The 12,926-nt window shown below is 38.2% G+C and overlaps 1 protein-coding gene across 7 annotated transcripts in view; it reads left to right on the top strand.

The window, feature by feature from the left end:
* Window positions 1-12,926, top strand: part of ZNF385B (zinc finger protein 385B) — a 367,591-nt gene that overhangs the window by 128,125 nt on the left and 226,540 nt on the right. Inside the window, exon 1 of one of the 7 annotated variants that reach the window (XM_072752089.1) lies at window positions 9,567-9,661. The exons of 5 other annotated variants lie outside the window; for them this stretch is intronic. The gene's annotated coding sequence lies outside the window, so the exon portion shown is untranslated. Of the gene's footprint in view, window positions 1-9,566; window positions 9,662-12,926 lie in introns of those variants that run through there. One more of the 7 variants, XM_072752084.1, reaches the window with a different exon arrangement.

Raw genomic sequence — 12,926 nt, 5'->3', positions numbered from 1 at the left:
GATAAAGGACTTATCAGTGCGTTTGGCTTAATAAAATACTTAGGCTGTAAAGATTTCCACGTGTGACTAGATTAGTTTCTAAAGCATAATGTGAGATAGAAACAGGTAAGTAATGCCTAAGGTTTCATAGAAAGTGACAAATTGGGTCTCCCCCTCTAGAATACATTTTCCTTAGATTATTTTTCCTCTAAGATTTATCATAAGGTGTCAGGTTACATGAAGATTGTTTGCTTTTTTCTAATTACAAAAAAAGAACACAAATTCAATATTTAAAAAAAACACACAAAATGGTGAAGAAAAATCAGCTGTAATTCTACTGTCCTACTGTGGCCACTGTCAACATCTTAAAACATATCAGCTGTCTTTTTTAGTACTGGAGTGTTGGGGAACGCATCCCCTTTCTCTACAGTTCTACTAGAGGGCTTACTTTTTTTTTTATCTTTATTGATTTACAAGAGTTCTTTATGTATTACCTTTATTCTGTCATTTAAAGTATTATTTTCCACCTTGTTTGTATCCTTATTTTATATTTTATCTTTGCATTTTTATTTAAAATTTATATTTTGATATTTTTAATTTCCTAAAGACATATAAATCTTTTTCGATGTATTGAATTCTCTGTTATTACATTTCATCACTCCATGGCCATGTAAATATTCACCTATATAGTGTTCTAGCCTTATTATTTTTTACATTTGAGGCTTTAACTCATATGGAATTTAGTTTCACTTTGGGTATGAGTGTGGTTTCTCTTTTTTTTTCTTATGTAAAACACCATTGTTCAAGTAATCTTTGGCTTTTTGGTCAATCTTAAATACCATCTCATAGGATTGATTATATTTGGGGGCTTCCAATTATTTCTGTTTGATCTTTTGTCTGCTATCACACATTTTAAAAATATTACATTTTCGGGATCCCTGGGTGGCTCAGCGGTTTACCGCCTGCCTTTGGCCAAGGGCGTGATCCTGGAGACCCGGGATCGAGTCCCACATTGGGCTCCCTGCATGGAACCTGCTTCTCCCTCTGCCTGTGTCTCTGCCTCTCTCTCTCTCTCTCTCCTCTCTCTCTCTGTCTCTCATGAATAAATAAATAAAATCTTTAAAAAAATTATTACATTTTCATATCGTTTTGGGGGGATTAGTTAATACAAATACCCTATAAGAATGCCTTGGAGTTAAAAAGATTTGTATGTTAAGTCTGCCAGAAATACTTTAGTATATGTTATCCTTTGTTTTGTCTTAGTTAAAACTTATTAACGCAAAGTTTAACAGAAATACAGGTTTTTGTGCGTTGAACTTTTCTCAGTCTCCCATGTGCACAATATTTCATGTTGGTTATGTTGCCAGATCTGAGAAATTCTCTAAACAATGGAGGTATTTATTTATTTACTTATTATTAAAATTTACATTTTCTGTAATTGCTACATAATTATTGGAGCAAAATAATGTAGCAAAGGAAAGGGTGTAGTATTATTACTCAAGGCTATTTGGGTTGTAAACTCTAGGAATTTGACTTAGTTGAAGAAAGAAGGGAATTTATTATCATAACAACAGGGAGGATTAGAGAAGGTGCACAACTGGCTCTAGAGGTTCAAATAATGTCAGCTTCCATGTCACAGCTGTGCTTTTAAATGCTGGCTTTATTCTCAAACAAAGTCTTTCCATATAGGAAAAAGTCAGTCATCAGCAGACCCAGTTCTTTCTCTGTTTAGTATCCCCCATAAAAAGACGATTTTCCTCCTTAAACAGCCTTATGTCAACCCTAGGAAATTCTCATTAGCCTTTTCTGGATTATATAAACTGATGCAGACTGAGAATGGGTTAATTTGAGTAGCCAATCTGGACAAGATTGCCCTCTCTGTGGTGATAGATAGGCATTGATGACAGACCCAAGGACTTGACCTAGAATGGGGAACTCCCCTGAGAGACCTGAAAACTGTCCAATGGCGTTGGTAAAATGTATAGTCATGAGTAAGGTAGATTTACTAGGAGCCCAGTGAAACCTTGGCTTCCGAGCCTTTACGTGCATGGGCCCTTTCCAGAAATCTGGGGCAGCCTTTCAGTGTGTTCACAGGATCATAGATTTTGTGGATATATTTTTTTGTGGATATTTTAATCATGTTCAGTTAAGAACATGGTCATCTTCAGCTCCAGCTTCCCCTCCACTATATTTTTCTGTGTGACACATGACAGTAGAGTCGCCATGGCATGTTTAAAATCTCTGTAAGGAGAAGTTGAGGTGGGGATTCTTTAGTTTCAGTTTAGGGTTATTTCTTTACATGGTTTTTAATCACTCCCTTGTATTACTAAATCATCATTAGCTATCCTGGTGTAGCAGTGACTTCTAGAAACATATTGTCCACCAGGCCAAGTCACTCTGTGGATCAATATTACAATATGATGATATCTTATAGCAACAAACTGTATGCAAAGTAGAAGAGAGAGAAATTTTTATATGTACAAAGCCAGAAGCTGGTTAGTAGAAAAGTCTTTTAGTCATCTGAATTGCAAAATTTTAAGTGAAGGATTTGGTTTTTACTATAAATGTGTATATATTATACACACGTGTGTATATATATATTCAGTAATGCAGCATATATGACTTTAAGCATATACAACCCTTATAAACCATTAGTAGTAAAAAACAAAAAAACAAAACAAAACAAAAAACTAGTTCCAACCAATTATGCTAGAGGAAGGCATCTTTTTTAATCTGTAGAAAATATAATTGTTGTCATATGAAGAAGTAATCTATAAAATACAACCAAAAAATGTAGTTATTAAGTATGAAGCTATGTGTCAGGCAGTTAATCAAAGCAAATATATTTGTCCTGGATATTGTGGTATTGTTAGTATTCGTCAGATTTTTAAACTTTGGTGTTTTTTGTTGTTGCTGTTATCTCTTTTCTGGTCTAAGTAAATATTTATTTTCACAATTGATTTTACATTTGCAATTTTAGATTCCTTTTCTTTAAGAGAATCTCCAACTTTGTATAAGCTTCTGTCTCCACAAAACTTGGATCTGCTCCCAACCATAGCCGCAACACTTCACCACAGTGGGTGTGATTGGAAATGATAAAGCCTTAAAATACACTACAGATATCCAATGTCCCATGCTCTCCCCTTTCCTCACCCTCATAATTATTTTTGTAAGCATAATGAGAGGTAAGAAATAGTTTGGCAAAAGTTGAAGCGGACGACCTTTTCATATCACAGTAGATACAATTTCTTTCAAATCTCTGTCAGTTATGCCAATTCCTTATCCATTCTGTCTCGCTGTCTTGCTCCCCTCCCCTGTATATCTATTTATCTGTCTCAGCAGAACCATATAGAAATCATGTCCTTAGGCAAAGGATCATATTTAAGGAAAATCTAAAGAAAATTGATGATTATATCATCTGAAGTTTAAACCTTGAAATGATTCCTTTAACTCCATTCACTTCATAGAAGCTGTAAATGGAAACTTTCTTGCTTTGAGGAAATAGGCCACTTGGAAATAGTTTTTTTCTCATTTTATATGAATGTTTCTACTTTTAGTCTTTTTTAATATTAGTTTTGAGACCCTAAAACTTACATAGTTTGTCCCATTACTGTTGCCGCCTAGCAAATCACCCTAAGACTTAGGTGTTTAATGTGCAGTAGTCATGTAATTGTATCTCAGGGTTTCTATGAATCAGCAATTCAGGAAAAGCTTGGGGAGTTTGGACTCATGGGCTCTTGTGTGGTTGCAGTTAGGCAGTAGCTGGAGGTCGAACGACTGGAGACTGGCTGGGCATCACTCTGTGTCTGTCATTGTAGCCTCAAGGGTTCTCTATGTGGTCTCTCCACGAGGCCTAGTTTGGACACCTGACTGCATGGCGGCCTAGGGGGAATCTCACTGTTTACAGGTCGCTCAGGGGCCACGTAAAAGCATTTCAGCTTCTGTCTCCACTACATGACCTAACCCTGGGACGATATTCAGTGTTACTTCCACCACATTTTGTTGGTTAAGAGCAAGTCACAAACTCTCCCAGAAGCAAAAGGTAGGAAATAAACTTTACCTTTCAATGAGGGAATGTAAACTTCTAGAAACACATGTGGCAGAGGAGGTAAAAGACATCTTTGGAATATACAATTTGGAATACAATTTTTAAGTAAATTAGATATGTAATGTGTAGTCAATATTTGATGTAGTGAACAATCTAACCCAAGAGCTTTTTTTTAATGCTCCTCTTGATGTGTTTTCTTAAGGAAATATGGAGACTCTCTAGATTACCCTGTAATAGAACTTTGATAAAACGGAAAAAAAGATCAAGGATTATACGTAGTTTTACAAGCATATGTGGTTTATTGAAGACAAATTTTTTCATAACTGAGATTTCAAGAATGGAAATGTATGACCTACTCAATAATTAAAACCATTTTTCAAGCCAAAATTATGGTTTCAGAAAGTGTATTCTCTCACCTCAAACTTCTTTCTTGGTGTGCTGTCACTAGGACATTAGTAGAATTTTTTAGGTTAACTCAGTAAAGGTGAAAGAAAATAGTGACTGAGATCTTCAAATGAAAAAACAGAGGGCAAACAAATTCATAAACACACACACTGAATTTAGCAAAGTATCCTAGGATATTTTGCATATCCTAGTAGGATACATATCCTAATATGTATATTAGGATTGATGGGGTGTTAGGCAAGAATTTTGAGGTGTTTTTTATCATGCCTTGCATTGTGTCATATAGTTATTATGGGCCATAGAGTTCGATCATTTTGAAAAGCAGACAAAATACAGACATAAATTATTTAAATGTGCACGCAACTCCAACTTTTTAAAATCCTTTTTTTTTTATCAAGTTTATTTTTTTAGTAGTCTCTACAACCAACGTGGGGCTCGAACTTACCACCCTGAAATGAAGAGTCACATGCTCTTATCACTGAGCCAGCCAGGTGCCTCCCACTTCAACACTTTTAGTGAAAACAAGAATAAAAGCAAAAGTTAATAGCAATTAGCTCATTATTTACCCATCAAAAACAAAGGGGATTTTATATAAATCATCTTCGGTTTCGTATTTTAGCACACCGTGGGAAAATCCTTTTGTTCATGTGTTCTAGCTTTTATATGTAACTGTAATAGACTCTGAACTGAGTCATTTTAGAAAGTTTTAGGCTCAGGGAATACCTTAGTGTTTATTCTTAACTCAAAAAATCCCAGTGCTTTCTCAGTAAATCCCTCTGCCTACAGCCACCTACAGTCCTCATGCAAACACTCTTCCAAGTCTTATGATTGTGAAGAAATCTATAGGTTTGTAGTTGTTTACTCTGTGTATGACATTTTAGATTGAAAAAATTAGACTTAAGAAGAGTAAACAGAGGTGGAGTAGGGTCTCCAGAATTATCAGCGGTTAGAAGTGAGATATGAATTTGGAAGTTACTGACTACGGTGGGGGACATGGCCAGTCCCGTGGAGGGAGTCACTTAGTGTAGAAGAAGTGTGGGGATTTGGCATAAAGTAATTTGTCTTCATGGTTTGAATGTGTGCATGTGTTAATTATGTCAGCAATGACAAGTGAGGACTTGGGTGTGCATGGCTTGGGACAGTAGGTATAAGCAGGAAAGTTGTACAAGATGTTGGATATGAAGAAAACTGTCATCATTAAACCATTTCTACATTCACAGAGCTCTCTTTTCTAAGAACAAGAAGTTTAAGGTTTGTGGGGACCAGAGATGTTGTTCTATACATCAGTCTTTATAGGGGTGATACTACTAGCTATTTCCTTATTCCTTTTAGAGCCATGGATTTTGACCCCCCACAGCTTTTCCTTATATACTGCAATACTTGCCCTAAATCTCTACCTAACCTACCTCCTTTGTTAAAAAGATATTATTGCATGGTTGAAAATAAAGCAGACTTCTGGGTTCATTTTTTTTTAAGATTTTATTTATTTATTCATGAGAGACACAGAGGGAGAGAGGCAGAGCAGAGGGAGAAGTAGGCTCCATGCAGGGAGCCTGACGTGGGACTCGATCCCGGGTCCCCAGGATCAGGTGCTGGGCTGAAGATGGCAATAAACCACTGAGCCACCCAGGCTGCCCATAGACTTCTAGGTTCAAATCCTAGATCCACTGTTTACTTACTGGATATCCTTGAGTAAGTTATATAAAAGCTCCTTGCCTCAGTTTCCTCAAATGTAAAATGCTAATAACCATAATTCTTACTTTATGAAGTTGTCATGGAATTAACAGAGATGATGTTACTGAGGTAATTAATGCAAGTTGACACATATGCTCAATAAATATTAATTATAATTGTTATTATTTTTATTTGAGCCCCTCACCTTCTCTCTGCATCCTCTGGCCTCTCCATCCTTCTCATTTGAATTCTATGAGTTATGTTTTGGCAGTTTGAAGCTGAAGTGGTTTTGAAACTTTGACTCAGAGAAGTCACTTAGCAATGAGATTCATGGATCAGGAGCTCAGAGAAGAGATCTGACTGGAGATAGAAACTTGAGTCACTATCACATATATCATGAATAATCCCTGGGTGAGAATCTCCTTGGGAGAGGATACATAGTGAAAAAAGGGCCATGAGGGTGAACCTTGAAAAACATGAGCATTCACTATGTCCTATATTATGTGTATCTCCTAGTACCCTTAGCATATTTTTCATGAAATATTTTAATATGCTTAAAATAATACAGAATAGCATAACACCCCTGCTGCGCCGTGTACCACCACACAGCTTTGTTGTATCTTAACATTTGCCATAATGCTTCATACATGCAAGACGTACAACATTACAGCTGAAGCCCTTTGTAGATCTCCCTCCAGAAGCAACCACTATCTTGAATTTGTTGCCTATTATTTTTATGTATATTTTATACTATTTGGCCCTTTATAGACAAACTTTGCTAAACCCTAGTATGTTCTACTCTGTTTCTCTCATTGACGTCAAAGAATAGACATAACATCAAATGGAAGAGAAGATGGGAAGACAAGGTTAGAGAAGGGAGAGTGACACAGCTTCCAGAGGTCGCCAAGTCCAGGGTGATCCTGGGGGGAGTAGATAGGTGAGGCAAAGTTGGGTCTCTAAAGTTTTTCAACCAAAGGACCTGAGAGTATCAAATGGGTTCCCCAAATGGATATTGAAATCACATAGGATGATGACAGGTTTGGGAGTGAGCAAAAGATGGTGAGCTAACACCAAAGTCCTGGAAACAAACAAATATTTGGTAAGGCTTTGGGGGTCAGAAACAAGGATAAAAGGATGTATGACCTGTTCATATGAATTTTCAAAAAAAATGGGAAGTAATGGCCTGAAATTGGAATTTAGGAGCAAAGACAGCAACCTACTCTTAACCCCAAGAAAATGAGCAGTGATCATTGAGAGGGTTCCCAGGAAGTGATGTCTTTAAAGGAGACATTCGGGGACAAGAGGTAGAGGAAGCTTTTAGGTCAGAGATGGAGGATGGTAAGAGTTGCATTCTTTCTCTTTTTTGTCTTTTTTCCCCCCACAATGGAATGAGAATTCTGTAGTGAAAAATAGAAAAATAGAATAATTTTCGAATGAGGTAAAATCTGTGGATCTAGGTCAGAGAAAGGGAATAGAGTAGTACAGGAACAAGAGTAAAGGGAGGAATCGATGACAAGAGGTGCTCATTACCTTTGGAAGGTTGAGCAAGGGTTCTGTGGCCACAAGTCTTTTTTAAAAAAATGACTGTCGCTGATAATCACCTGGTGGACAGAGAGCAACAGGATGCTCCTCTGAAACTCCATTTGACAATGCCAGGAATGATGGCACCACGTGGAAATTCCAGTCAGGTGAGCAGTCAGGCCACGGTATTAGCTAATGCCAAGTATTCCAAATGTTACAAATTGACTACAGGCCCTGGTGGATAAGAAATTTCAGGCTTCCTCCGACTGCCCTTGGGCCCTGGCATCTGCTCACTCACGAGTCAGTGACTCTGCATTACTGAGTGACTCTCCCACATGGCTGCTTAAGCCAGAAACCTCTGTCATTCCCATTTTACCTCCTGTATTTCTCCCCGTTCCTTCTTCATATCCCCCCTGGATTTGCTGCCGGACATCCAGTCTAGTGGGCCCTGCCCTCCAGTCTAGGCCCACAGAGTGGTTTCCTTTTATACCCTCCAAAATGAAAAAAATAAAAAAACAAGACAATTTTTTTCTTCTTATACAAGCCATATATGCTCTCTGTAACATTAATTCAGATGATACAGAAGGCATAATGAGGAATGTAAAATTATCTCAAATCCAACAGCCTAGAGATTCCTACTGTTAACATTTTTCTATATGTCTTCATGGACTTTCTCTACACAGAGATACTGAAAATTTTGTGGGACCATATTTTATGTGCTCTCTTGAAGTAGTTTCTAATACTGTGTCATGGAACTTTTTCTATCAATGAATTCTTATCTAAATCATTTTTAATTTACTTTTATTTTTTTAGTTTTAATTTATTTTTAAAGATTTATTTATTGGTTGATGAGAGACACAGAGACAGTCAGAGACATGGGCAGAGGGAGAAGCAGGCTCCCTGTGGGGAATCTGATTCAGGACTCAATCCCAGGACCCCAGGATCAAGACCTGAGCCAAAGGCAGATGCTCAACCACTGAGCCACCCAGGTGCCCCTCGAAATCATTTTTTAATCCTTAGCATTCTGTTATATGGATTTACTCTGATTTATTATCCAATTGCTGTATTGTTGGATAGAGTTCATATTTATTTGCTACTATATATAACAATATAATGAACATCCTTTGTATGAATGACTTTCATAAAACAAAAATCTGATCATGTCATAATTTTGTGATTAAAGTTCTTCAGTGGCCCTCTAGTTTAGAGCCTTCAGGATTAAATCTAGCTGCTTAGCTTGACAAAAGAGGTCATCTGCAGTCTGGTTTAGGCCCGTTTCCTCTCCATTTCTGATTTCTCAGTATAGCCCTGGCCCTGCCACTCCGGTCAGGAGCCTCACCTGGAAACCCCCAAGTGCCTCCATCATAGCATCATCCATGTGTGTTGACCTGTTCATTTTCCCAGCGGTACTAGAAACCCTTTGAGGGACTGTGAAGAGTTACACGTAGGCACTTAACATTTGTGTGTGCAAAAGACTGAATGGCTGCACACATGCTTGTGTATTTTCTTACTTAGCTCTCACTCCCTGTAAGTGTTTTAATGATTTTTCTCTTTTCTGTGTCCATTCGTGTTTTCTGTTGATCTTGAATACATTCATTCATCTATTCATTTCATTTCAGAAAAGCTAATCCAATACCTACTACGTGCCGGCTGCTGTCATAGATGGTGGGAAATAGTGAATGAGACCTCTTAGATCTTACATTCTAGTGAGGAGACACGGAATAAATAAGGTAAATAAGGACATGTATACTATATTAGGGAGTTGTAAGTGCTAAGAAGAGAAAAAAAAATGAAGTGGAGAAGGGGGTTTTGAAGGGTCTGTATGTTGCTGGGGTTGATATTTTAATCAGGATGAGAGGGAGAGGCTGTGTCTTTAAGAAAGGGGGTTGTTAGTCACACAGTATCTGGGGAGGAGCAATTCTAGGCTGAGGAAAAAGCCAGTGCAAGCCCCCAAGGCTGGAACATGCTGAACGTGTTTGAGAAAGAGCAAGGAACCCAGTGTTCCTGTGCCAGGGAGCACTAGAGGGAAAACAGGTAAGGTCAGCACGGGGACAGCAAACCAGAGGCCTGTGGCATCATCAGAATTTTGGTATTTGCCCTAACTGCAAAGGAAAGCCACTGGGAGAAAGGGTTTCAACAGAATCTTCCTGGCTACTATGTTGAAAAGAGGCTCCAGGTCAACAGTTGGGTGGCTGCTGCAATAATTCAGACAAGGAGCTATTCTTTGGACTGGAATGGTGGCAGTGGGAGTAGCAGTAGACGAATTGCGGCTTTCTTTTGAAGGCGATTTCCTCGTGGACTAGATATGGGATGTGAGAGAAAGAGCAGAATGACGGGTAACACCGAGGGTCCTACTCTCTCAAAACACAGAAACAATAAAAATTCTATTTACCCAGCAATTACTTAGTTTTGCCCTATTGGCCTAATTTCAGACTCACACTTAACCCATCCTAGCTGTATTCAATTGGAATTGTCCTAGGGAGAATTCTCTGTATTTGAACATTTTGGGGTTTGTTTACATGGTGTTACTATACATTATGGAGACTCATCCGTGGGTGTGTGTCTTACAGGAATCAGTCTCATTTAATAAGCACATCACGTACAATACCCAAACCCAGTTTTAATATCTGTCGTAAAATTTCTTGGACCATAGTGCTGGAGTAATAAAATTTCCCTGTGTTTTCCAAGTGCATTTGCTTAACACCTGGATCACTCTTCAGTAAATAAGTCCAGATGACTCTAAATGAATTAATAAATAACGCAAGCCTGCCTTTGGCTCACCGGTTTTCTAGTGAACACAGTAATAGCTATAAATGAACAATAAAGTACTTGTAATAACTTAATTATTTTCTATTTGATTAAATTATTGAAAATAGTTATGTAGAATTATATCTTAAAATATCAAACAATATTAATAGAGTTGCACTAGCATGAATTTTAAAATATTTTGAATATATTTTGAAACTAATAAGAATTATTTTAATATAGGAAATTTATTTTAATGAAAATGTAAAAAGTCTCTATTTTGAAATTAATAAGAATTATTTTAATATAGGAAATTTATATTAATGAAAATGTAAAAAGTCTCTTGGAGCAGCAGATTGTCCTCTTTGAGCACAACAGTTAGACACAACTGTAATTTGCTCCCTTTTCCTCCCATTTATGAATTAAGAGTTCGTCTCTGGAAGGCTGACAATGAGATATTCGGTGATTTTTTTTTAAGACTTATTCATTTATTTGGGGGTGGGGGTGGTGGGAGGGGCAGAGGGAAATGGAGAGACAATCTCAAGCAGAGTCCCCGCTGAGCTTGGAGGCTGACACAGGGCTGGATCTCAGGAACCTGAGGTTGTGACCTGAGCCAAAATCAAGAGTTGAATGCTTAGCTTAACCAGCTGAGCCTCCCAGGTGCCCCGAAAGATTCAGTTTTTATTTGGAGCAGTATCTGCTCCTTTCTATGGGATACAATTATAATGACATGTGGAAGAGCAAAAGACGTAAGCACTTTCTAGATGTGGTAGCATGCTTACCTTGTTTTTCTCAGGGAATTCCCATTCAGGAGCACTCTGACTACTAACTGTGTAAGTGACCCCTTTATGAAGTTCCGCAGTGAACTGCTTATCAAAATGTCTGCAAAAAAACTTGTTGAGATATCAGTTGCTGAATTGAAATATCCAAGGAAGCCAGCAAAGGCCAATGCCCTGAGATGGCAGGAATCTCAGGCATGACCTTCAGGTACCAGGATTGTTTTTTTAAAGAAAGATTTTATTTATTTATTCATGAAAGGGAGAGACACAGGCTGAGGGAGAAGCAGGCTCCATGCAGGGAGCCCAACGTGGGACTCGATCCCAGGTCTCCAGGATCAGGCCCCAGGCTGAAGGCAGACGCTAAACCCCTGAGCTACCCAAGCTGCCCAGATACCAGGATTTTCAGCCAGACCATATACACTATTTATGTCCTTAAAATCTGTTTATAAACAGGTAAAAGTGGAAAATGAAAATGAGTTACATGTGGAAAAACAACAGTGACATTTAAAACTAGTGATTAAGAGTATGATCTGGCTGCCTCTAGTGAACTGGGGTAAAGTCTAGGTGACCTTGGCTAAGTTTCTTAACCTCTCTTTCACTTTCTCTGCACACTGTATTAAACGGGGATAATTGCTGACATCTGATAGGACTGCTGGAAGGTTTAAATGAACAGTTTAGTGTAAAACTCTTAGGACAGTTCCTAGCATGTTATATTCTCTCAACGATTGCTAGGTCAGTATACAATAGAACTCTTGAGTTTACCTGTATTTTGCATATTAAAAAGAGACTGTATTAAGGTGAAGAAAGAAAATAATTCCAAAGGAATCCTTACTCTGGCTATTCTTGGTGTACTGTTTTATTTATGTCAGTGGGTGAGTAATATTCCCGCCGGAAGCCAGGTGGGGAAGATTTCTGAACTGCATGAAAGATTTTCATAGTGTATGAGCCATAAGATCTATTAATATTAATAACCATATTAAGAAGATAGCCAGAATTACCATAATTTTTAGTTTGTTCTGAAAAATGAGGTGAGGACATGATGTGTGGTGTCAGATGATACCAAGAAGCACATTCATGGTCACCATGAAAGTTGCGCCGTGTTGTTTCTGCTTGCCCAGTCCCACAGTCTTCAAACCGCATTCGGCATCCCACGAAAACTGACGGGCTTCCTTTGCTATCATCATCTGGTATCTACCATCATCACTGAGGTTGTCCAGATTTTGTAGGCATAGGTACCTTCTTATCTAGGAATCAAGAGCTCCCATTGGAAAAGAACAAAATTTGTTGAGGGCAGGGAGCCCAAGAGTTCATGGCCTATCGGTGTGGTGGTTTGAATTTGAGAGTAAGGATGAAAAGGCGAGGGTGAATGAACATGGTAAACTCAGGCATCGGGAAGTTTTGGTGGAAAGGGATCCCTGGCGTGCCAGCAATGGAACGTGGATGGGGTGCAACAAATGTGGCCTGGGAGGATGCAGTCAGCAAAGATTTGTCCATCCTACAAGACTACATTTTTGGAGTGCTGGGCTGCAAAACATGAGGAGTGAGTGCAAACGGAAGAATCGTTTATGACAGGCATAACGTAGGTTTCCTTCCAACTAGGTCAGGTCATCTGAATCAGGTATTTTTTGCAAGTCTGTTTGCCTAAAAATGGTTAACTCTGTTTTTGCAAGATCTGGTTTCTTAGTGACATATAAAAGCAACTCTTTCTTCTTCATTTATTTTTTAAATTAATATTAATGCTAATTATAGTTTCCCTGTTTACATGCCATATTATA

The sequence above is a fragment of the Vulpes vulpes genome, chromosome 3 (assembly GCF_048418805.1).
Source record: "Vulpes vulpes isolate BD-2025 chromosome 3, VulVul3, whole genome shotgun sequence".
Taxonomy (NCBI): Eukaryota; Metazoa; Chordata; class Mammalia; order Carnivora; family Canidae; genus Vulpes; species Vulpes vulpes.
Note: the sequence above shows the minus strand (reverse complement) of the source record. Positions and strands in the feature narration are given on the sequence as shown.